The sequence below is a fragment of the Lithobates pipiens genome, unplaced genomic scaffold, assembly GCF_037356315.1.
Source record: "Lithobates pipiens isolate NorthernLeopardFrog02 unplaced genomic scaffold, aLitPip1_a1.2 Scaffold_27, whole genome shotgun sequence".
NCBI classification, from domain to species: domain Eukaryota; kingdom Metazoa; phylum Chordata; class Amphibia; order Anura; family Ranidae; genus Lithobates; species Lithobates pipiens.
Window position 1 is genome coordinate 203,419,561 of NW_027507788.1, and position 26,594 is coordinate 203,446,154.

General features: G+C 44.0%; 1 protein-coding gene and 1 pseudogene across 1 annotated transcript in view; one reads left to right on the forward strand and one right to left on the reverse strand.

Moving 5' to 3' along the window:
- Window positions 1–26,594, forward strand: part of DRD2 (dopamine receptor D2) — a 640,087-nt gene that overhangs the window by 194,265 nt on the left and 419,228 nt on the right. The window lies entirely within an intron of this gene.
- Window positions 12,085–14,035, reverse strand: LOC143933010 (centrosomal protein of 83 kDa-like; annotated as a pseudogene).

The following is a 26,594-nucleotide window of genomic DNA, read 5'->3' on the forward strand; positions in this document are numbered from 1 at the left end:
TGTTTTAACCCCATTTTGGCACACAAGTGCGCTTCAACTGGGTGTGCTGAACACATTCTATGGCGCTTCCCCATTTACTTTAATGTGTAGGGTTCGGCAGGCTTGCCACATGTTAGGTGAACTTTGCCGTTGGCGCAAAAAGAAGCATCGCAAACACAGCATGTAGTGATTCCCATCCTTTATCTATTGCAGCTTAAGGTGGAGCAGTTGGCGGGTTGCAAAAAAGCAGCTCAACCACGAAGCCTTAGCCCTTGTACACACGGTCAAAGAATCTGACTGTGTGTGGTATGCATTGGACTGATTCCGTCTGACCCAATTTTCCAACATGTTGGAAATATTTCCCGACCAACTGGTTCGATCGGACATACTCCGATCATGTGTAGAGAATTTTGATCGGACCAAGTGCCACGCATGCTCAGATCAAATTCCTACATCAAAGCTATTGGCTACTAGCCTGAACGTAGTCCCATCGTAACGAAATTACGCCATCACGTTCTGAATGATCGGATTTTTCGACAACTTAGTCCGACCGTGTGTATGCAACAGTTTCGGACAAGATCCGACGGACAAAATCCGACAGACAAAATCCGACGGATTTGGTTGTTGAAATCTCCGACCGTGTGTACAGGGGCTTAAAGTTACTATAACAAAATTATAGATGACTTCTAGACAATGAAGGCAATGCAGGCACTTATGTTTATTTCTTTATTTATTATAACAAAATTAAACATTTTTACAGGCAACTGGTACAGGTGCCTGAATTTGCGCGCTCAAAAAGAAGTTGAACAAGCTGTGCTGTCAAACCTAAAGCTGGTGGAAGTAAAGAGAGATGAGGTAAGTGTTTCTGCTCACACACCCTGCATGTCAAGTAATGGGGGGGGGGGGGTGATTACCCTCTGCTTAGCATGCATGGATTAAAAAAAGTAATGTTTAGTACCAATTTAATATCAGCCTTCCTTTCCTAATCCCTTGTACAGCAGGAGCCAGACTGGGATAGGGAAGGACAAAACTAGGAGCCACTATAACTCTTCTACAGTGCATTTGTGCTTACAGGGAACATACTGACAGGGAGAAAGAAAAGAGTGAGTAGAGGGGCAACCTCAACTGTATACTGCTTTTTCATTGGCCAGTCATCAAGCTAGGGTATTTCCTTGACTATGATGTACGACCACTGTGGCTGAGCTTGAGGACTAGGTCATGCTATCTGGCAAAAAATAGCTTTATTAGAAATAACGTCAGGTCTATGGCGACCTATACATGAATGGATGTGTTGTTAGCTCAGTCTGTGTATATATCTGGGTGGCTGTCATCCAAATATAGAAATTGCCTATAAATCAAATAAGCCAGACTACTGTCACTGTGAAAGTTTCTTCATTCTTAATGAAGGGGGTCCTGTCACCAACTTAAAAAATGTCAGGCGAAAGCACAGAAAAAAATTGTATTTTAAAGTGGTTCTAAAGCCTTAAGGCTTTTTACCTTGATGCCTTCTATTTATTGGGGTAAAAACCTGCTGCAGAGGAGCCCCCCGTATACTTTCCTAAGCCCGATCTTGAAGCAGAGATGTAAACGAGAGCAGCTCTGTTCCTCCTCACATTGGCTTTTGCTCCTGTCAATCAAATCCTATGATGAGGAAGTGGGGGAGCAGGGCTGAGCCCCACTGTCTGTGTCAATAGATGCAGGCAGGGCAGCTTGGGATTAAGAATGCACTAGTGCCCCCATAGAAAATGTTTTTCTATGGCGGCATTTACCAGAGGGAGGAGCCAGGAATGCTGATGGGGGATCCAAGAAGAGGAGCAGCTCCGCTGCCCTTCTCCTTCCCCCCTACATAACGTTTTATGTGGCTTCCAAAGAGAGGAGCAAAAGGGCAATACTATACAGTGTCATTTGAGTGACAACTCTGCTGGGGCTGCCAACATCACATACAAGGTGACACCAACCCAGTAGCAGTCTCAGGACATTTAATGTCTAAAAAAAGGAAGGCTTTTACAGTAAACGGGTTTAAAATATGTTAAGTGTACATATCCTTATGCCAAGATTGCTGTTGAGACTGAATTAAAGGGTATGTTGACAGGTCTCTTTAAACTCAAAGAGTGTATAGAAGGAACATGGTTCCCTCACCCCCCATTAAAAATCACCCTCACTCCTCCTTGTCATATTATTACTGTCAGCGGTAAAGCGGCGCTATTTTTAGCGCCACTTTACCGTAATTTTAGAGGCGCTATTCGGTCGCTAGCAGGGCGGTTTTAACCCCCCACTAGTGGCTGAAAAGCGGTTAAATCTGCCTGCAAAAAGCCACCTGAGCAACGTATTGCCGGCGGTATTGCATCGCTGCCCCATTGATTTCAATGGGGAGCAGTGAGTTTCACCACTCCTACACCGATCCAAAGAAGCTGCTGGCAGGACTTTTTCTGACCCCTTGCCAGAGCACCGCTCCAGTGTGAAAGCCCATGGAGCAGCTGTTTTAGGGCGTTTTGCAGGCGCTATTTTTAATGCTATAGCACCTGCAAAGCGCTCCAGTGTGAAAGGGGTCTTAAAGTGATTGTAAAGGGTGTTTGTTTCTTACAATCACAAGCATGTTATACCTATCTGCTTTATTCAATGTATAGCAGAGCGTCTGCTTACCTCCTTATCTGGAGTCCCCCGCTTGCACTCTCCAGTCCTTCTTTTCTTTGAGTGGCCCCATAGCAACCTGGCTGTGGGAGCACTTGTGTGAGCGCACTCCTGAGCCAGGCTGTGTGCGTCCATAGACAGAAACAGTGTGGCTCGAACACACCCCAACTGCCTCCTCACATGATTTGATAGACTCCTCCTTAAGCATGTGAGTGAAGGAAGAGGGAAGAGAAGAGATACAGACAGGACAGCGCTAGATCAGTAGAGGGCTCAGGTAAGTGTTTGGGGGGCGGGGGGGGGGGGGCTGCAATGCAGAAAATGCATTAGGGTGAAAACCATTATACTTTTAGAATCACTTTAACAAATCATATAAATGTACTCATATAGCTTAAAGCGGGAGTCCGCCGGGACTCCGCGTTCTTTTTTTTTTTTTAAAGCCAGCAGCTACAAATACTGCAGCTGCTGACTTTTAAAATAGTGACACTTACCTGTCCAGCGTGCCCGCGATGTCGGCACCCGAAGCCGATCTCTCGATCGTCTCTCGGGTGCTGCCGCCACCATCTTGGGTATGGGAATCAGGAAGTGGAGCCTTTCGGCTTCATTTCCCGGTTCCCCACTGCGCATGCGCGAGTCGCGCTGCGAAATGAGGATGGACCCAGCTGTCTCTGGGATCTGTGTGTTTCCCAGCAGGCAGCGGGGGGACTTTCGGAAAGGGGCGTAATCTACGCCCCTTTCCGCAGAGAGCTATCCCGGAAGGGGGTGCAGATACCTGTACTGTACAGGTACCTGCACCCCCCTCCCCCCTGAAAGGTGCCAATTGTGGCGCCGGAGGGGGGGAGGGTTCCGATGAGCGGAAGGTCCATTTTAGGGTGGACCTCCGCTTTAAAAAACATAGCTCCTCTTTTGCAATTCTTTTTTCCTGATGTGCAGCAAATTTCACTGTAAATGTTACCCTCCACCTACACTTATGGGAATGTAGACGCTATCTATTCCAGACACACCAGTACTTCCCTTCCCTGACCCTGACATTCCTGTACTCCTAAAAGCGCTCGTGTGACCCTAGTGTGATCTGAAAAGGTCTGTTTGCAGCAAAGCTGGAAAATTTTATTGCAGTGCCTTTTGTTTAGTTGTCCCATTTCAGAGGTATCCACTATCCAATTCATGGTAATCAATTCAAATCATCTATGTACCTTACAGGAAAAAGCGATCATCCAGATAATTGCAGCCATTCATTTGTTTTCTACAGACACCGCTCTTGTCATTTAAGCAGCATCCCAATCGCACTTTCTCACCGTCTTCCAACATGATTTTTGGAAATAATGAAATATTGATGTGCTGTGGTCCTCCGTAGCTACGCTAGGTCTAAAGGCTCTCACAATAGCCCTCATTACTTAAAGGATGGTAGTGCCCCGGATAGTGATAACATCAGAATGTTTCATCTAACATACTCTAGCTCCTTCAAAGCTCATGTAAATTGCAATTATTTTTTTTTTTTCTGTTTTCAGCTTCCATCAGTGAATAAATGGCAGTAGTTCAGTCTGATCTCTTTGATTTATAGATATACCTAGATCAAAAGACAGACAAATCAGAGTTATAAGTCTACTGTTATAGTTAAAAAAGTTTAAACATATATTTTAGCCAAATTGATTTGGAAGATATAGTGCAGTGAAAAAAAAAATATGGCAGTTCTTTAAAAAAATGAATAGCTGTTGAATAATGAAAAAAATTTGAATTTTGGTAAAAAATAAATAACAAAATATATTTATTCATTAGTATGTTTCATATTGTAATCTTTAAAAGATTGAGACAACATATAATAGATAACAATTATTGCTGATAGGATATATAATGTTGTAGCTGTTGCAGACGTTTTAAAACAAAATAAGAGAACCACTAAGTAATACTTTTTACATTTAGTTTCTTGTTGCGGTAGCTGCTAAATAATCTTATGAACACTCATAATACTTGACCTCCAAAAGGTTTTACCTTCTTCATGACCAGAGAATGTTTTGCTATCCAGCACTGTGCTACTTTAAAGCGGAGCTCCACCCGAATTACCACTCCTATGCCCTTAGGATCGTATTGTGGTCTAATTGCAGGATATCCCCCTTACCTTGCTGCTGGCATCTTCTGTGTTTCTTTCTTTTTAAATTTCCTGGTCCTGGAGTCTCCAGATAGGGGCGGTGCGGCTGCGGATATGGGCAGGGCTTCAGCGGCAGGTCTGCGCTTTCTGTTGGCCGCACTGTCTCCTGGGATCGGCGCCCTGAGTTATTGTCAGCGCTCGATTTGTTTCATCTGCGCATGCGTGAGATCGGCGATTGAACGGCCACTGCATGCTGGGACATCAGCAGCACAGTGTCCCGGAAGAGAATGCCTGTGGGCTTCACATGCCCACAGACAAGATGGAAAACGTCAGGAGACGTTTTTATAAAGTATTTTCAATCCGAAAAAACGGCAGCAGGAGACTTAGCCCTTGTACACACGGTCGGAGAATCCATCGGAATGTGTCCTATCGGACCGTGTCGTCGGATAATCCGACTGTGTGTGGTATGCATCGGACTGATTCCATCGGAATATCCGTCTGAACCCAATTTTCCAACATGTTGGAAATATTTCCCGACCAACTGGACCGATCGGACATACTCCGATCATGTGTAGAGAATTTTGATCGGACCAAGTGCCAAACATGCTCAGATCAAATGTCTACATTAAAGCTAATGGCTACTAGCCTGAATCTAGTCCCATCGTAATGAAATTACGTCATCACGTTCTGAAAGATTAGATTTTTCGCCAACTTTGTCCGACCGTGTGTATGCAACAGTTTCGGACAAGATCCGACGGACAAAATCCGACGGGCAAAATCCGACGGATTTGGTTGTGGAAATCTCCAACCGTGTGTACAGGGGCTAAGAAAGAAGAAAAAGTAAGTTAAACTATTATAAAATGTACTCCTTGGCATTTCCCCCAATAAAAAAATAAAAAAATGGTGGTGGAACCCCGCTTTAACTGCCAATTGCTTGGTCATGCAAATTAAAAAATGAGTGCACGTGCTAGTGAAACGTCAGCTGCCGCCTGCCTAGAGTAAATGTACTGTGGGCAGACAGCAAGTGCTTAAATAGTATGTATAGGCATTTTTTGTTTTGTATAAAGTTTTATTGTTGTCTGTGTCCCCTCAAAGTAGATCCAGCTCTAGTTATCTCAGTACATACGATCCGAATATCGTACAAAAGCAGTCGTCCGAGGAAGGATCGTACGATTTTCGGATCGTGTGTACACTACTTTTGACAGCCGATCACGACCGTTCATCCGATATTATTAGATCGGACATGAACGGAAATTTTCCCTGTACGATTCCAGATCGTACGATTTTCGTTTAGTCAGTATAGTTGTCGTCCGAAAGTACAATACAAATACATTACAACACATGACATCACTTCCGATTTTTTTTTTTCTATCGTACGAGAATTTTTGTGACTTTATTTAGCTATTCAATTTCTACTTGCGATTATTAACCGAAGACGCACGATCGGTCGTACGATATTCGAATCGTGTGTATGGTTACCAAGACAGAAAGTGAAGGGAAATCCAAAAGTCTAGAGTTGTCCCCAGAGCAAGAGGAAAAAAGTGTGGGGAGAAATTAATTCAATGGGGAAAATATTGCAATGACAGATGTTTAAGATGTCGGTTCCTCTCATTTTGGTGAGATTTGCTTTCATTTCCTTTTGCATCTCCAGGGCAGGAACTAAAGAGACAGAAAAAGATAAGAAACAAAGACAGTGAAAAAAAAAACAAGAGCCAATGAAATTATCATATAGAATCATGTCAAATTAAAGTGGTTGTAAACCCTTACAACACACTATGACCTACAGGTAAGCCTAGATTAAGGCTTACCTGTAGGTCCAAGAAATATCTCCTAAACCTATACGGTTTAGGAGATATTTGCCGAAAGACAGGCACCGCTGTCTACGGCACATGCGACGTAGACAGCGGCGCGCAGGCTCACTTAGAGTGATACGCCACGAGTGGCGGCTCCCGTGCGCATGCGCGGGAGTGACGTCATCGCGGCTTCGCCGAATGACAGCGGTGGAGCAGCGAGACCCACCGAGAAGATGGATGCTCCGGACTACAGGGGACAGCAGTGACTTCGCTGGCTCCTGTGTCAGGTAAGTGACACATAATGGGCTACTATGTGATGCATAGTAGTCCATTATGCTTTACCTTTGCAGGGAATGAAAGAGGAAGTAAACTCATCAGGGTTTACTTCCTCTTTAATGAACTGTAAAATGCTCTGTGCCTTAAGAAAAGCGCCTTAAAAAAAAGTGCTCTGTGCCTTGTAATTCATTTGCTACTAGTGTTTACACATACCCTGTTTCCCCGAAAATAAGACCTAGTGTGATTTTCAGTGATGGCTGCAATATAAGCCCTACCCCCCAAATAAGCCCTAGTTAAAGTCCTTGTTGGTCTAATTTTCAGAGTAGGGCTTATTTTCAGGGAAACAGGGTAGGGCTTATTTGGAGGGTAGGGCTTATATTGCAGCCATCACCAACAATCATGATAGGTTTTATTCTTGGGGAAACCGGGAATTATAAAGTCCATAAATAACATTAGTCCATTGTTTTTAAAAAGTGCTCAGTGCTTCAAATTCCAAACTTTCTTCCATGAGCTGTGTGAAAACACTCCGTGCTCCCCTCCTATGTTTCCACACTCACCAGAACATGAAAGTGCAAGTGTTTTGTATGCAAAACCAGTGGCCTTTCTTGGGCTGTCTCCACTGCCTTATTTTTTTGAGTGAATGGATGCCTCTCAGTTACACTCCATCATGCGTGCATGTGTGGGAAGGTAACAGCCAATCAAACCTCCATAGCATAATTCAGTTTTTTTTAACTGCATAAAAACAGTAGAAACTTACTCAAATTGGACCAAATTGGACCAATGCTCGCATTGCACAAGCTATGATAGCATTTAATAGTGTCCCGACATGTATTACTCATCTGCGCTCAATTTTCCGTAAGCAGAAGTGACGTCCGCAAGCCATGCCCAACATGTTTCGTCTCAATGACATCATTAGGAGCTGCCTTTATTTATTTATTTATTTTTTAAACAAGGGCAGTGGATCTAATAGATAGAGATATAAAAAAATGACTGAAGTTTCTGCTTTCACATTAGTACAAAAATAAACATGAAAGAATTCATGGCACAATATAGAGCTGCAATATTACATTTCAAATTCAAACTAAGCATATCAGAAAAAACAAAACCTAAAGATCAAAGATCTTTTTAACCCACTGCTGTCCTGGTGATGGCAGGTTTGGATCACAGAATGTTATGCTACAGAGCAGACAAAGGGTAAACAGCAATCAAAAATAATCACATTTTAAGGAGACAGCAGACTTAATATTTCCCTCAATACAAGTTTCCTTCAATTGTTGAGAAAAGCTATTTGATCGCCGTGATCAGAGTGCCTGTATTCCATGCTTGCCACATTATAACCATGTAAACAGTAATCCTTATAAAGTTAACAGAAATTTCACATTAACCACTTGCTTACTGGGCACTTAAACACCCTTCCTGACCAGACCAATTTTCAGCTTTTGGTGCTCTCACACTTTGAATGACAATTACTCAGTCATGCAACACTGTATCCAAATGAATTTTGTGTCCTTTTTTTCCCACAAATAGAGATTTCTTTTGGTGGTATTTGATCACCTCTGGGGTTTTTATTTTTTGCGCTATAAATGAAATAAGACCGAAAATTTTGAAAAAAAACGCATATTTCTTTGTTTCTGTGATAAAATTTTGCAAATTATAATTTTTTTTTCATAAATTTTGGCCACAATTTATACTGCTACATATCTTTGGCAAAAATAACCCAAATTAGTGGATATCATTTGGTCTTTGTGAAAGTTAGAGAGTCTACAAGCTGTGGTGCGAATCATAAAAAATTGATCACACCTGATGTACTGGTGGCCTATCTCATTTCTTGCGACCAGAACAAGTCAGGAAAGTACAAATACCCCCCAAATGACCCCTTTTTTGAAAGTAGACATTCCAAGGTATTTACTAAGATGCATGGTGAGGTTTTTGATGTTGTCATCTTTTTCCCACAATTCTTTTTTTTTTTTCTCACAAAATTTTCAATGTAATAGGTTATTTCTCTCACATGGCATGTGTATACCACAAATGACACCCCAAAATACGTTCTGCTACTCCTTCTGAGTATTACGATACCAAATGTGTGAGACTTTTACACAGCGTGGCCACATACAGAGGCCCAATATTGAAATAGCACCATCAGGCGTTCTAGGAGCATAAATTACACATTTCATTTCTCAACCACCTATTATACATTTTTGAAGGCCCTGGAGCACCAGGACAATGGAAATGCCCACAAAGTGACCCCATTTTGGAAAGCTAACACCCCAACGTATAATCTATAAAGCATAATGAGTCGTTTGAATGGTTCATTTTTTTTCCAGAAGTTTTGGGAAAATGTGTAAAAAAAATGAAAACGCATTTTTTTTACGCAAAGTTGTCCATTTATAAGATATTTCCAACACATAGCATGTACATAGCAAAAATGACACTGATGACACGTGGCACTGACAACACGTGGCACTGACGACACGTGGCACTGACAAATGGCACTGGAGGCAGATGGCACTGGAGGCAGATGGGGCTGACAGATGTCGCTGACAGATGTCGCTGGCAGATGTCGCTGACAGATGGCACTGGAGCTGGCTATTTGCTCTTGCTAATTGCTCTGGCAAATGGGGCTGGCAGATGGCACTGTGGCTGGCAGATGGCACTGGCGCTGGCAGGTGGCACTGGCGCTGGCAGGTGGCACTGGCAGGTGGCACTGGCACTGGCAGGTGGCACTGGCACTGGCAGCACTGGCGCTGACGGCACTGGGGCTGACGGCACTGGGGCTGACGGATGGCACTGGCGCTGGCAGGTGGCACTGGCGCTGGCAGGTGGCACTGGCACTGGCAGGTGGCACTGGCACTGGCAGGTGGCACTGGCACGTGACACTGGCGGCACTGGCACTGGCGGCACTGGGGCTGATGGCACTGGGGCTGATGGATGGCACTGGTGCTGGCAGGTGGCACTGGCACTGGCAGGTGGCACTGGTACTGGCGGCACTGGCGGCACTGGGGCTGACGGCACTGAGGCTGACGGCACTGGGGCTGACGGATGGCACTGGCGCTGACAGGTGGCACTGGCACTGGCAGGTGGCACTGGCGGCACTGGCACTACTGGCAGGTGGCACTGGGCTGACAGATGGCACTGGGCTGACAGATGGCACTGGCACTGGGGCTGACAGATGGCACTGGGGCTGACAGATGGCACTGGGGCTGACAGTTGGCACTGGGGCTGACAGTGTTAGTCACAGTATACAATATATCACTCACAGATCCTCTCTCTCCTCACACGCTGTCTCTGTGTGAGGAGGGAGAGACACGGCAATGGGAGATGATTTCATATGTTTACATTTGAGATCATCTCCGATTGGTAGCTGCGATCGCGCTGTGAACGGCCGCTTTGATTGGCCGTTCACGGCGATCTATGTTTGCCTGTCTCCGGGAGACACGGCGAATATAAAACGTCCGCGATGCGCGCCTCCGGCGGCGCGCATTGCGGAAGTAAACACAAGGACGTCCAGGGACGACCACTCGAAGGAACCCGCCTGCTCTACGGCCGTCATTCGGCTATAGGGCGGGCGGGAGGTGGTTAAAATATAAAAAATGTAAACGGTATACTACATTTCAACAAGCTTTACAAACAGTCACATTGCCAATAAAAAAAATAAAAAATAACGAAAAAAACACATTTAGTGGCAGTTTAAGTGGAAGTAAACTCCCCTATTGTTTTCAGCCAAGGAAGCTGCCATCTTTTCTTCTGTTTAATCTTCAACTGCTATGGTGCTGAACATGTGATTCGTTATGACACCAGCCATTGGATGGTTTGATAGTTTGGCTGAGAGCACAGCCAATGTGCAGTTAGCATTCCCGGCATGCCTTTTTTTTTTAACTGTTTAAATTGATGGGTTTACTTCCACTTTAACACCAGACGCAGCTCCAATCACTTTCCTTCTGTACCAAAAATGCACACACATCGCCCCCCCACGCATTCCAACGGCTTCAGTCCACACCATCAACCTGACCGGAAACTGACCGCAGGGCGTGAACCAGAGCCACCAGAACACACAGAAAACACCATGCATGAACCCCGTGCAGAAAAAAAGTGCACGGAATTGCATCTGGTGTGAACTGGCCCTTAGGGTGGAGTTGTCTGAAAGCTAACCCGAGCCGCTATTCTCTTCCTCTTCTGTTCTCCTGCGCTGAAGTCCTGAGTCTCCAAACCCTATCTTAGGCCCCTTTCACATTGGGGCGGAAGTGGCGTCAGCCGTAAAAATTGCGCTATTTTAGCGCCACTTTACCATTGTTTTTTTTTATCAATTGTATTTTTATTGAACATTTTTCGAGAGAATACACAAAGGGAAGTATATCAACAGAACAATTGTCAGCGTCAACAATGTTACAGACCATAGGCCAAAGAGCAAGAAAAGCAAGTAAACAGAAAATAAACACAAGAAAAAAAAAATAACATAATGGTCAGGCAATATCAAGTCACAGGCACAGTTAAAGCAGTAATGCATCTATTAACGGGGGGGACAGGGGGAAGAGTCAGTAGGGGGGAGGTGTAATAAAGAGTCCAATGGGTGGATAGGCCAGGTAGCTATGTGTCTGCAAGGAAAGCATAGCCAACCATTGGATCTGGGGTATGCTCATTTCCGGGAGGAGCCTATACCAGATTGAGGCAGCCTCGGGGAAAGACATATACCGGCGGGGGGGGGGGTAGGGAATAGCATCAGGTAATCTTTAAGGGGGGGCTACAGGGAGTCCCGGATTAAGCTGGGAATGGTCCCATAGGTCCCAGACTCGGGAAAACCTAGGCAAAGTATCATGAACAACAGCGGTGAGGTACTCCATCCTACGGATCTGTTCCAGAGTTTGCAATACCTGTGGGAGCGTTGGCGGGGACTGCGACAGCCATCTGACCTGTATGGCCCGTCTTGCTTCCAGTAAAATATAGCCAAAAAGTTTCTGGACATTGGCAGGCAGGTCAGGAAAGGGTAAGCCTAACAGAAAGTGGATCTGGGTTAAAGGAAGGATAGTGTCGGAAAGTTCTTGTAGATATACATGCACAGAGGACCAATACTTTACTTTTTGTTTTAGCGGCGCTATTCAGGCACTAGCAGGTTTTAACCCCCGCTAGTGGGTGGAAAAGGGTTAAAACCGCCCACAAAGCAACGCTGCATTGGCGCTTTGCCAGCGGTATAGCTGCACTGCACCATTGATTTCAATGGGCAGTAGCGATGTATGCACCGCTCCTTCACCGCTCCAAAGATACTGCTTGCAGGAGTTTGTTTTAATGTCCTGCAAGCGCACCGCTGGAGATACAGTAGCGGCTGTTTCAGGGTACTATTTTTAGCGCTGTAGCGCCTGCAAAGCGCCCCAGTATGAAAGGGGCCTTACTGCGCTCTGCAGGTGGTGCAAGTTCTTCTAATTGCCTCACCTTTGCAATTTCCAATTCCGTAAGTCTATTTCGTATAAAAACAAGTTCTTCTAATTTCCTCACCTGTGCAATTTCCAATTCCGTGAGTCTATTTCGAAGCATAGAAAGCTCTCTTTGATGCTGCTCCTCCTGAACACTATGCACAGGAAAGCCAGATGTGGCAATGTTGGGTCCAAGTATTACCTTTACCCTTTTACCTTTAACCTTTTCTGAAGACGTACATACTCTTCTTGGGAAATGTTTTGTCTATTTAATACAGATTTTTCCATCTCCAACTCTTCTTTTTTTTTTGCCTCCAAAATGTCTATTCTTTCTTGCAGTCTTTTGCACTTGTTGTCATTTATGTTTTTTTTCTCTTTTTCTGAGCTAAAGTTGCTCTTTGCAGTTTGTCTTTTAATTCCTTGTATTTTTCTTCTAAATGAGACAGGTTCTCCTGTAGTTTATGTTTTTTCCTGTAGCCACTCAATTCTGTTCCCCTCAAGTTCTTTTTCGGCATCATGCTGGGCCTTTTCTGCTTGGCTTCTAGCGCTGCGGTTTTCCTGTTGGAGATTTTCTACCTTTTCCCTCAATTTCTCATTAGCACGCAGCAAGTTATTTTCAGACTCTAATAAAGATGCTATCTGAATTTGTAAGTCCTTCATTTCTCATTTGAGCTCTGCTACATCATGAACTTCTTTATTTATCTATTCTGCATAGGACATCTGTTGCTGGAGTTTAGATCTTTTATTTATTTATTTATTTATTTATTTATTTATGTTACTTATATAGCGACATCAGTTTACGCAGCGTTTTACATATACATTGTACATTCACATCAGTCCTTAACCTCAAGGAGCTTACAATCTAAGGTCCCTAACTCACATTCATACATAGTAGGGACAATTTAGACAGGATCCAATTAACCTACCCACATGTATTTGGAGTGTGGGAGGAAAATCTTAAATTCTGAAGTTCTTTTCTGGCAGATTCCTCTGCTAACAGAAATAGGAACCTTTTCTTTGAGTTGACTTATTTCCGTGTGGTTGTGTTGGTCCTGATCCTCTTTATCCTTCTCCAGTTCAGCTACTCTGTTTTCTAGTTCCAACCTTTTAGACGGGATTGTAGCAGTTTCCTGTAGGACTTCTTCTTTGGCAACTTGCACTCTACGTATTAATTCACGCTCTCTCTCTCAGCCGAGAGCTTCTTTTGGCGTTCTAGAGTTGCTTTCAGAATCCCATTTTCTGTTTCTAATTCCTCAAGCTGACTTTGAATCTTGTCTTTATCTTTCTCAGTTTCATTATTAGCTCTGCCAGCTTCTAATTTTATGTTAGTACTTTTTTAATGTTGTGGAAATGCTTTAGTTTATCAACTTTGCTAGTGAGTGTATGAGCCTTTCTCTCCAGCTTCCAGCAGTTTCTTATTTAAAATGTCGTTTGTTCTGTAGTCGACTGAAGCTCATTTTCCAGCCGTTTAAGGCTCAGCTTCAAAGACTGCTTCTCTGCCTCAAGGGATCGGATAGTTGCCTGGGTTTCACTAAACAGCTGCTTTTGTGATCTCTGTATATTTCCAGCTTGTGATCCATAGTGGTCTTTTGCTGCTCGAATTTCTGTCACCTCAGCTCTTAAATCTTTTATAGTTTGGCACATTGGACTTTTTCTGCTAAAAGGGCTTCCACACGTTTGCTATCTCTTGTGGGATCAATGCTGATTATCTGATTATGAAGCTCCTCTTTATCTTTTTCCAGCTGTGAGATCTCGGCTTCATACTTCATCATCTGCTCTGCCAAAACACACGTCTGCTCTTCTTTTTGTTGCTCACACTGAGCTGCAAGAATACTTTTTTCATAAGTCTGTTGAATATTTTTCAGCATCTTCAACCACTTTAGGACAATGTTTTTGGAGCTGCCTTTATTGACGTCATTGTGACAAAACACACTGGGAGGGGCTTGCTGATGTCACTTCTGCTTACGTACTTAAGGCAAATGAAACGCAGATGATTAATACATGCTGGGGACACTATTGCATGCGATCTTGGCTTGTGTAATGCAAGCATTTGTCCAATATGCGTACATTTAAACATGATTGAGGTTACCCTATTGGGTTGATCATTTGTGCAGGCAGCTGCATATGCAACTAAAAGTCTAAGCCCTTGTAAACAGGGTCGCACATTCTGACAACCAAATCTGTTGGATTTTGTCCGAGGGATTTTGTTTGAGGCATTTTGTCCGAAACTGTTGCATACACACGGTCGGACAAAGTTGTTGGAAAATCCGATTGTACATAACGTGATGACGTTATTTCGTTACGACGGGACTATGTTTAGGCTAGTAGCCAATAGCTTTGGTCTAGGAATTTGAACTGAGCATGCGTGGCACTTTGTCCGTCGGAATAGGCTACACATGATCGGAGTATGTCCGATCGGAGCATTTTTACCGGCAAGTTGGAAAAGTTGGTCCGTCGGATATTCCGATGGAAACAGTCCGATGGAGACCACACACAGTCGGAATATCCGACAAAACGGTCTGATAGGACACATTCCGTCGGAATCTCCGACCGTGTGTACAAGGGCTAATACTCAAGCATGGAGTTTATCTTGTATTTTTTTTTATAAATGTATTTTTATTGAGAAAAAGATTTATTTCACAGAACAAAGTATATATGCTTCCGATACATACAATCAAAATTAATATTGCAACTGTAACAGCAAGTACCGCCGCAGGCGGGATATCAAATGTCGGTAACTTAAAATATCACATTAAAGGGGAAGGAACAGGATACACCACGGATTCGCATATAAAGATGCATAGTTAAACCAAGTACCGTATTTTATAGAGGTAACACAGGGGTAGGATCTCGGGAGTGAGCCATGGGAACAATTTCCTGGAAGCTCATGTCTATACATCGGGGTGTTGCCTCAGGATTCGATGTAGAGTTGTCCCATCTGTCCCATATTTTAGAAAATTTAGGTAGAGAGTCTTGTACCAAAGCAGTCATATGTTCCATTCTACGTATGTTTGCAATAGCGGAAATCAACTGAGAGTGGGTTGGGGGGGAGGAGGACAACCAAAGAGCAGGTATCACTCTCTTGGCAGCTAGGAGGACATATGCTGTCAGCTTCTTAGCGCTTTTTGAAAGCGTCGCAACAGGCAGGCCCAGCAAGTAATGCCTCGGGTCTAAAGGGATGGTGATCCCCAACACGGTATGGAGTAGGGATTGGACCATAGACCAAAAAGGTACAATTAAGGGGCAACTCCAAAAAATGTGATAATGAGTGCCCTCATGTCGTAGGCACCTCCAGCACATCTTAGATATAGAGGGGTCATATTTGTGTAGCATTTCAGGAGTTTTGTACCAAAACATCAGTACCTTGTAGGCTGTCTCTCTCTGCTCCACGCACCTAGAAACCTTGGAGGTGGACAACCAAACATCTTGCCATTGAGAGAGGGTTAAGGGAGTCTGTAAAATAGTGGCCCATTTCCTCATATATAGGTGAGCCTCCGCGGTGGGAGCAGTAGAATTGTGAAGAATGCTGTATATGACGGATATGAGGCCCTTCTGGCAAGGACCCTGGGAACATAAAGTTTCAAAGGTGGTAGGATTGACCAGAGCCAGGTCAGGGGATCTGGAATGAAAATAGTGTTTAAATTGGAGGTATGAAAATAGGAGTTGGCTCGGGATATCATACTTATTCTGAAGTTCTAAAAAGGATAGAAATTTACGAGATATCGGGTTTACTAGGTGGCGAAGTTGGAAGATACCCGAACTGAACCAGGGGTACATATTCTTCAAGGAGAGACTATCAGGTATGTCTGGATTGAAAACGACATTTAACATAGGTGAGCATGGAGAAGAGAGAGAGTACCTCCCATAACATTTTTTCCATATGGATAGAGTAAATAACATCGGCCCAAGGAGTATGCGTCTAAGCTGAGCCATAGAGGAGGGCAGATCTGACCACAGCATGGAGCAAGGGTGAACAGGACCAATGACACTCATTTCAAGTTCCGACCATCTACTGGTAGCGAAATAGGACGACCAGGAGATAGCCGGCAGAAGGTGAGTCGCATAAAAGTACTTCACTATATCAGGAGCTCCCAATCCCCCATGAGACCGCGGAGCAAAGACCACGGTCTGGGCGATTCTGTGCATTTTATTTCCCCATATAAATTTAGTGAAGGCCCGTTGAATATTCCGAAGCTGAGACATGGAAATAGCAATTGGTAACATTTCAAAGAGATACAAAAATTTAGGGAGTATGGCCATTTTTAATACATTAATCCTACCCAGGAGGGACAGAGGGCAAGTTGACCAGCTTCTGAGCAGACTATGTGTTTCCGCTATCAGAGAGACAAAGTTAGCTTCGTATAAGGAATTATATGTAGCGGTCAAATTAATGCCAAGGTATTTAAGGGAGACCGGGCACCAATGGTAGGGGAAGTCATTCTTTAAAGAAGCCAGAAGTGGAGGAGGTATGTGGATGGGGAGCGCTTCAGTTTTAGTCGTGTTAACCCTATACCCCGAGAGTTTACTGAATGTATCCAGGAGTGTATGAAGTTTGGGGAGGGAAATTTGAGGTTTCGTCAAGGTGAGGAGGATGTCATCTGCAAAAAGGGACAACTTATATTCCTTCAGTTTGAGAGAAATCCCGCTTATATCTGAGCCTTCCCTTATAGCTGCGGCCAAGGGCTCAAGGCATAATATAAACAACAGGGGGGATAGGGGACATCCCTGTCTAGTGCCGTTACTATGCGTAAAGAGTGGGGATCTATAAGATGCCAATTGGACCTGAGACGTGGGAAGTGAGTACAAGGCCTGCAGGGCTGATAGGAAAGAACCAGAAAAACCAAAACGCTGGAGCGTGGCAAACATGTACGGCCATCCCAGCCTATCAAAGGCTTTTTGTGCGTCTAAACTCAAAATAATGGCAGGGCGGGATGTCTTGTCGAGCAGGTCTATAAGATCGATAGTGCGTCTAGTGTTGTCACCGGCACGTCTACCCAGGACAAATCCCACCTGGTCATTATGGACCAGGGCGGGAATCATCGAGGAAAGTCTATTAGCTAAAATTTTGGTGAAGATCTTATAATCGGAGTTAAGTAAGGCTATGGGTCTGTAATTGTCCGGTAGGGTAGGGGATTTACCCGGCTTCGGGATAACCGTTATGTGCGCATGTAGGAATTGGGAATGAGGCACTCTACCTTTCTGTAAAGAGGAAAAAAGATTTAGCAAATGAGGGCTCAGAGTCGGAAGGAAAGATTTATAATAGATATAGGGAAGTCCGTCTGGGCCTGGGGATTTATGGGATGGGAGAGCTTTTACTACCGCAGCCAATTCCTCTGGCGTGACGGCAGCGTTCAGGGTATTCACCTGGGAAGAGGATAAGACTGGTAGTTTCAATGAGGTGCAGAAGTCATTAAAGTTATCTTGGGAGAAAGCGTGGTTGGGATCGGAGGTTAGGCAGTTATATAGTTTCTTATAAAAAGCACCAAAAACTTTAGACATTGTTAAGGGGCAATAGGTTGGTGTGCCATCCGACTGAATAAGAAGATCGGGGTAGGAGTGGAATGGGCGGGGTTTGAGCTTATTCACCAACATCCTATGAGGCTTGTTAGCGAACTCATAAAATTTCTGTTTTGCCCAGAGTAGGGCTTTGGAGCATCTATGCAAATCTAATGATTTTAACCGTTCGCGTAGGGAGGTCACTGCGCGGAGACGAGACACCGAAGGGGAGGACAGGAGCAGAGCTTCAGCTTTTTGCAACTGAGAAAGAATATCTAGTCTCTGCGCTGCCGAGTCCCGCTTAAGGCGGGAGCCGGCTGAGATACATTCTCCTCTAAAGAAGGCCTTGTGCGCCTCCCAAAGGGTGGATACGTCCCGCACAGATCCCACGTTAAATCGGAAAAAGTCAGTTAAACTTTGAGATAAATGAGCCTTAGTGACCGGATCCCGGAGAAGGAAGTCATTAAGTCTCCAATGACAGGTCCTGGGTGTAGAGGAGGAGAGGGTAAGGTCGAGCTGGACCGAGGCATGATCCGACCACGTCATGGGGTTCAACTCTGAGGCTACTGCCGACGTCAGTAGAGGTGCCGTTACAAAAATATAATCCAATCTAGAGTACATTTTATGTGGGGGGAATAAAAAGAAAATTGGCGGTGTGTGGGGTGTTTAATCCTCCAAATATCTAGCAGGTGATGGGATCTAATAAGCTTGCGAAACGCAGTGGATTGACGTTCAGTTTTGGAAGAGGGGTTACCTGGGAAAAGGGTTTGTCTGTCCCTCTTAGCGGACATGGTCATATTAAAGTCCCCGCCAATGATCATGAATGGCTGGGCATAGGAGCCCAGAGCATCCAAGACCCCAGAGAGGAACTGAACCTGGCCCGAATTTGGGGCGTAAATATTAACTATAGTAAGTGAGCGGGATAAGTAGTCGCAGTCCAGGAGAATGTATCTACCCTGAGGGTCAAGGAATGAGGACTTCACCCGCAACGGGCAGGTTTTTTTAATCAGTATCGCGACCCCTGCTTTACCAGAGGGATCGGAAGCCATAAAAGAAACCGGAAAATGTTTAGCAGCAAATTTAAGAGAGCCTCCTGGGCGGAAGTGAGTCTCCTGGACTAGGACCACGTCTGCGTTGGAGGACTTGAACTCCTTCAGAGCCAACCATCGCTTATGAATAGAGTTCAAGCCTTTAACATTGTATGTAAGTACCCTTAAAGCCATTGTGCACCAAGTAGTTGAAGCTTAAAGTACCCATAACCAACATACAATAAACAAATATACCTGAGTAAACCAAGGAAATACTGGGAGCCGTGGTGTATCCTAGGAATGAAAAGCGAGTAGAAACATATAATAACAACAATAATGCATCTAGAGATTGAAAAAGACAACAGCCAAAATGGGCAAGAAATGAAAAAAAGGCCAAAAAAAGGCCTAAAAAGTAAAAAAGTAAACTATAAGTAATAGCAAAAAGGCCTGGGGGGTAAAAACCACCCAGGAGTCCGCAGCCGCAGCCGCGGAACAAAAGGAGGCACATCAGGGGTACCTGCTCATCTAGAGGGACCCCGCCACCTTCCAGAAAAAAGCTATAGGCAGCGTGAACAATATACCATAGTCCCAATCAACAAAAACAAAAAGAAAAGTCACAACCCGTAAATAGGGGTGCGAATACCCCCTGTCAAGAGGGGAAAAAAAAAAAAAAACATGGCGAAATAGGGTCCGAAGCCAAGATAAACCAAACACAGCACTTAAATGTTCTCTTCAAGGAGGTAGTCTGGGATGCAAGTTCCGCTGGGGAGTAGAGAAGGATTTCTGCGATCTCTGACGAGCTGGGGTCCAAATCCGTGTCGGGATGGCCGTGGGTCTGGGTGTCGTTGGAAGCGGGACAAGGTCTTCGTCAAGCAGTGGTGGCAAACCCAGACTGCGTATGAAAGCTTCACTTTCCTGAAGATCCCTCATGGAGTATTGAATCCCATCTTTAGTAGCCGAAAGACGAAAGGGGAAACCCCAGCGATACGGAAACTGGTGATTCTGCAGATGGGCAGTTACAGGGCGGAAGCTGCGACGTTTAGCCAAGGTAATGGGGGATAGGTCACTGAAAATTTGTATCTTGGCCCCTTTAAATTCCAGACGAGACTTGTTACGGGTGGCCACAGTCAGAGCTTCTTTGCTGTCGTAGTAGTGGAAGCGTACAATGATGTCTCTAGGGTTGGCCCCGGCTGGGGGCTTTGGGGCTAAAGACCTGTGGGCCCTATCCAATCTCCAATCAATGTCCGGGATTTTAGGGGCGACAACATTGAAGAGGCTGAGAAGGTAAGGTTTAATCTCCCCCTCACTAACGGTCTCGGGGACTCCTCTGATGCGTAGGTTTTGGCGGCGTTCCCTGTTCTCCAAGTCCTCCTGTTGGGACTGGAGCTGTGAGACAGACTGCTTCAAACCGGCATTATCCTCCTCCAAGACGTGTACATATTGCAATAAATCGTCAAATTTGGTTTCCAGGACGTCAGTCCGTTCCCCAATCTGGGCCAGCTCCCCCCGCAGTTCATGGGCGAGTTTGCCCATTTCCTTCGAAACATTACTGGTCAAGTCTTGCAGGAGAACTCGCAGTTTATCATCGAGTACTTCAACTGTAACAGGGGCGGACATCGTGTCAAAGTGGCCCTTTGACAAAGGGTTCGGATTATCTTGTACGGACAGTTGGGAAGCCACTTGTGCGTATGTGGAAGAACCCGGAGTTGGAACAGGGGAGGCCGGCCTGCTTAGGAAGCGATCTAAAGTCTGTGAGGGCCGCAGTTCAGGAGACAGAGATTGAGGGAGGTGTTTCGGACCGTATTTCACCATGAGGCGTTGGGACTAGGCATACATTCAGTTACACGTGGAGCTCCCCATGTAAAGGTAGCGACTGTGAGCTGTAGGGGAACATTGAAAGGCGGCTAGGGCTCGTAGAGAGTGATCACATGTCTGTCAAGTAAAGGGACCCGGGGTGTGACCCCAGAATAGGACGTTGCAGATTAGGGGGTAGTGGGGGGGTTGGAGCCCAGGTAACACTATATCACTGGAGTATGAGGAGAGTCTAGGCATAAACCAGGATGCGGCTGAGAGAGATGTAGGCCTCAGGAGGGTGGGTGGAGGGACTGGGTGCACCAAGATGGCCGCTGGTGGGGCCTAGGGCGTGTGTGCAGGACTCAGAGAGGCACCAGAACCAAGTGGGCAGCGATCCAGTGGGGGACAGGCTGAACTGAGAGTGGGGGCAATGTTCTCCCTGCAGGAATTTGTGGAGCAGCTGCCAAAAGGGGTTTGCAGGAGGACTGCTTTAGGCCTCGGGTGTACCAAGATGGCCGCCGGGTCTCACCTCTCAGGGCGCAGCTCTGGATCCTCTCCGGGCCTCCGGCGGGCGCTCATCCGGCTCCTGTCTCAGGCGAGGGGGTCCGGTGGGTCCAGTAGGGAGATGCGCCGTGGGATCCGTCTCTGGATACGCCTCGAGGGCCGCCGTCCGGAGGTCTCGAGGCACGGAGTAGGCCGCAAGATGGCGGCGGAGACCGGCCTGTCTCGCCGCTCGCAGCCCCGGGGTCCGTTTCGGCGATGGATCGGCCGAAAATAGCAGCTCCGTCCGGAGCTCGGATGGTCCCTAGGATGGATGGATAGCCTGGAAGGGCGAAAAAACGCCCGGCGGGCACGGATGGCTATAGATGCTGAGAGGTCTCTGCGGAGCTCAGCCAAGGCACATCCGTCCGTCTCCACTTCCGGTCACGCCCCCCTATCTTGTATTTTTATTAATGCTTTATAGAATGTATACTGAGCTGTTTATGCACAGCTCAGCATATATTCTTGGCGCAGTACCAGCATGCTGGGATGAATGACTCCAGTGTGTATCCATGTGTCTGCAAAAGAGGAAAATTAAGTAGGGAGCATTAAGTAGGGAGCATTTACAAGGTGAGTATTAGTGGTTTGGGGTAATAGAACCTTTTGTATTTTTTTAGAAATATAAACAACACACTTTAATATTATACTATAGTAAAGTCACGTTTTCTATTTTTTATTAAAATAGCTATTAAGAAGTGCTTAAATTAACAGTAATGCCCCGTACACATGGTTGGACATTCCGACAACAAAATCCATCGTATTTTTTCTGACGGATGTTGGCTCAAACTTGTCTTGCATACACACGGTCGCACCACGTTGGTCAGAAATTGCAAACGTCAAGAACACGGTGACGTACAACATGTACGACGGGACTATAAATGGGCCAGTAGCCAATAGCTTTTGTCTCGTAATTTATTCTGAACATGCGTGGCACTTTGTCCGTCGGAATTGTCTACACACGATCGGAATTTAAAGGATCCGATTTTGTTATCGGAAAATTTTTGGTCCTGCTCTCAAACTCTGTGTGTAGGAAATTCAGACGGAAAAAAAGTCAGATGGAGCCCACACGCGATCAGATTTTCCGACAACACATTCAAAGTCCGACCGTGTGTAGAGGGCATTACAGTGACATATTCATACAGAAACAAGAGATGTGAGACGTGTTCACATTTTCTGTGCACAGATCAAATATAAATATGCATCATCAAATATTGTATAGATGACATGAAACACCCCTAAAGAGACATTTGGTGGCTCCGGATTACCATAGAGCTGGCCGGGCACCAAATGGTCCCCAGCCAGCTTTTGACCCTGGGAGGCCAGAAGCGGTGTCATAGCATCATTTCTGGTTCTGCCAGGTCTATACACTGCCAGTTTTGTTTTCCGATAAAGCCAAGATTGTTGTTTTTTATTTTTTAATCACTTGCCAACCGGCTCCTGTACATATATGTGGGCACTTTGAAGAGGGATATCTCGTTAACGGCAGCAGCTGCTGCCACAACCAAGATATCCATCTTTTCAGGAGACGGTCGTGTTTACGATAATGGTGATCTTTGCAGTGGATTCCACTCACCCCCACCCTCCGCCACTGCCGACGTCTCCAGTAAGGCGATCGGGTCCTCTCGGTGCTTGGATATGGAGACGAGTGAGGCTAAGATGGCCCCAACCCGTTTCCATACCATACACCATAGCAGGGCGGAAGCGACGTCAAAACGCTCTTAAAATAGCTCTTAAAGGCACATTTTTTTCAAAGTAATTTTTTTAAATGTCATTTTATTTTTATTTTTTATTGCATTTTAGTTCAAATATGAGATCTGAGGACTTTTTGACCCCAGATCTCATATTTAAGAGGACCTTCCAGTTTTTTTTTTCTATTACAAGGCATGTTTACAAAAAAAAAAAAACTGTGAACGCATATATGAGTAGTGCCCGCATATGAAAACGGTGGTCAAACCACACATGTGAGGTATCCCTGCGATTGGTAGAGCGAGAACAATAATGCTAGCTCTAGATCTCCTCTGTAATGCAAAACATGCAACCTGTAGAATTTTTAAAACGTTGAATATTGAGATTTTTGAGGGTAAAAGTTTGACGCCATTCCACGAGTGGGCGCAATTTTGAAGCGTGACATGTTGGGTATCAATTTACTCTGCATAACATTATCTTTCACAATATAAAAAAATTGGACTAACTTTACTGTTGTCTTATTTTTTTATTCAAAAAATGTAATTTTCTCCACAAAAAGTGTGCTTGTAAGACCGTTTTGAAAATTCGGTGTGAAAAAAAGTATTGCAATGACAGCCATTTTATTCTCTAGGGTGTTAGAAAAAAAAAAAACAATATATAATATGTTTCTATATAATGTTCTATATAATGTTATATGTCTTTATAATGTTTTTCTAAAAAAACAAAAAGCTATTTTAAACATGTAAACACCTAAATTCCAAAACAAGGCTAGTCCTTAAGTGGTTAACTCATGCTTTCAAGGGTAGATGAGATATCTGGGGTCTTATTAACCCCAGAGGTCTCCATAAAGAGGATGTGTCAAACCTTATTCCTAATACAAGGGATGTTTATATTTCTTGTAATAGGAATAAAAGTGCTAAAAAAAAATGTTTTAGAATCAGTGTTAAAAAATAGAATAAAATAAATATAAAAAAGAAATAAAAATGAAGCACCCCTGTCCCCTTGTACTCACACACAGAAGTGAACATATATGTTGCGCCCGTATACGAATATGGTGTTAGCACCACACATGTAAGGTATCGCCATGATTGTTAGAGTGAGAGCAATAATTCTAGCACTAGACCTCCTTTGTAACTCTAAACAGGTAAACTGTAAAATTTTTAAAGCGTAGCCTATGGAGATTTTTAAATACTGAGGTCTGGTACCATTACTCAAGTGTGTGCAATTTTAAAGCATGACATAATAGGTATCTATTTACTCGGTTTAACATCATCTTTCATATCCTAGAAAATTGGGGTAAATATTGTGTTTTTCAATTTTTTTTTTCATTACAGTGTATTTTTTTCCTAAAAATTGCATTTGAAAAATGACTGTGCGTCATAACAAATACCATGTGCAATGATCGCCATTTTGTTCTCTAGGGTCTCTGCTAAAAAAAAAATACTTACATAATGTTTGGGGGTTCTGAATAATTTTCAAGCAAAAAATTATAATTTTTTCATGTAGCAAAGATATGCCAGAATTGACCTGGTTGGGAACTGGTTCATTTTTGGAAATGTTGAATACAAACCTACAGGGGTGAAACTTGGGAAAGGATTTATGACACTGTATGAAAACTATCTGCTTTGAGTATTCCAGTAGGAATACTCCAGTAGGAATATTAGCCTTTCTGACTATTAATTCAGCAGTGCCAATGGGCAACACTTTGAAGCTTGTTAATTTATTGTTGCATTACATGCCATCCTTTACTATTCTATTCTATTCTATTTTATCTGTATGCAATGCCATTGTTCAGAATCTGTTTATATTTCGTGTTATGTCTCTTAAGTTTTTATTTGTCATACCTGAAGAAACGTCAAGTGCTTTGAAAGCTTGTATATTGAAAATTTTTGCTAGCCACTAAAACGATATCACTATACATGTTGCCTTCTCTACCTGTGTATTTATTCCTGGCTAATATTGTAAATCATCTTTTTTGCTGGTAACTTCCTTTAAAAGTTGACAATGTTTCTTTCTCATTTTATTTTATGTTACCCGTTTTGAAAAAATAATTGGAAAGGAAAGGGCATTTACAGTGCAAAAAATATATTTTTATCATTCAAAAGTCATGGTAATAAAACAAAAACTCATAGATGTCAACTGGGAAGGACACAAACCTTTTGAAAGCAACATATGCAGTTACATTTTTTTTGGGCTTTGTACAGAGTAGGTACGGGTTATAATCTCTATCAAATCTGTATATAACAATTGGTTTTATTTTTACTGACTTCTTGTTGTTCTTGATCTTATTTTTTTTTTATACTGTGTAATGGGGACAGGCAGCAATGCAAAACAAAAAGATGTTCTTCTATTCAATTTTTCCAAAACAAAAAGTTAAACTTGAGTTTTCAAAATGTTCTTTATCTTGATGTAGAAAGAAACAGGGCACTATTATACAATATGAGGATGGTACTGGCAGGCTCTTTAACCAATTAACCCCTTTTCGTGACCACATCATTTTTTGAGATATCACAGTGTGTTATTTTACCTGACAATTGCATGGTCAAATTAAATTTATGTAATTTTTTTGCACAAATAGAGCTTTTTTTTGGTGGTATTTGATCTTCACTGTTTTTTTTTTTTTTTTGCGCTATAAATGAAAAAAAAAAGTCAGACAATTGTGAACAAAAAAAAACGATTTTTTTTTTACTTTCTGTTATAAAATATAACCAATAAAAAATATATAAAATATCATCCATCCAACTCTTTACCTGGCATTACTTAAAGTGGTACTCCAGCCCCCCCCCCCCCTACAAAAAATGTAAAAGTCAGCAGCTACACATACTATAGCTGCTGACTTTTAATATTAGAACACTTACCTTTCCTGAAATTTAGAAATGTCGGCACCCCAGCTGATGTTTCCAACGGCTCTTGGGTACTGCTGCCCCCATAGCCTGTAAGGGAAACCGGCAGTGAAGTCTTTCAGCTTCACAGCTGATTCCCTACTGCGTATGTGCGAAGCATGCTATGCTTTCTGAAAGGCAGCAAGGTCCGATGGAAATGGGGACAGGTACCCGCTCCCCCCCCCCCCCCCCCGAAAAGTGTCAAATGTGGCACCAGAGAGGGGGAAGAGACAAATAAGTGGAGCTTCCACTTTTGGATGGAACTCGGCTTTAAAGTGGCTGTAAAGCCACTGTGTTCTCTTCATGGAAACCTCTAGTGTAAGATAATGTTATGTTCCCCAGTGTATGTGCTTTATAAAAAATATGCATTTTTTTTACCTTATTTCAGAACGCAGCTCGGCGCTCACGTGACTTCCCACCTTTCTCTTCTCTCAATCTGATAGCTACAGCGGGAGGGGCTGAGGATCCTCTGCTGACATCAGCCAGGAAGAGGGGAGGAGAGGGGTGGGCAGGCACGTGAGCAGCAAGGCACACTCTGAAATAAAGTATAAATTGGCATTTTTTTAAATAAAACACATACACTGGGGCACATAAGATTATCAAGCACAGAGGATTGTATGAAAATTGCCAGGTAATTTTAGCAGCAGGAGGGGAGGGGCGGGAACTGACACAAGTTGACAGGCAGAGAGGGGGGGGGAAGGGCAGAGAAGAGACAGTGGAAATGATGGAGGCATGTAAACTGACCACCGTTTTAAGGGCTCAGCAGCCATAATAAACGTTGGTCAGTTAACAAAGGGGAGGGGAGGGCAGCATGAGGCAGTGTCAGCCAGGTATTTTAGGAGATATAAAGGGCTAAATTATACAGCACAAGCACCATGCTGTTTTTCATGCTTAATACTGCGTACACACGACCGGACTTTCCAGCAGACTAGGTCCGACGATCTTCCTGACGGACTTTCGGGGGAGTTCCCTACAGACTTTCTGAACAAACAGACTTGGCC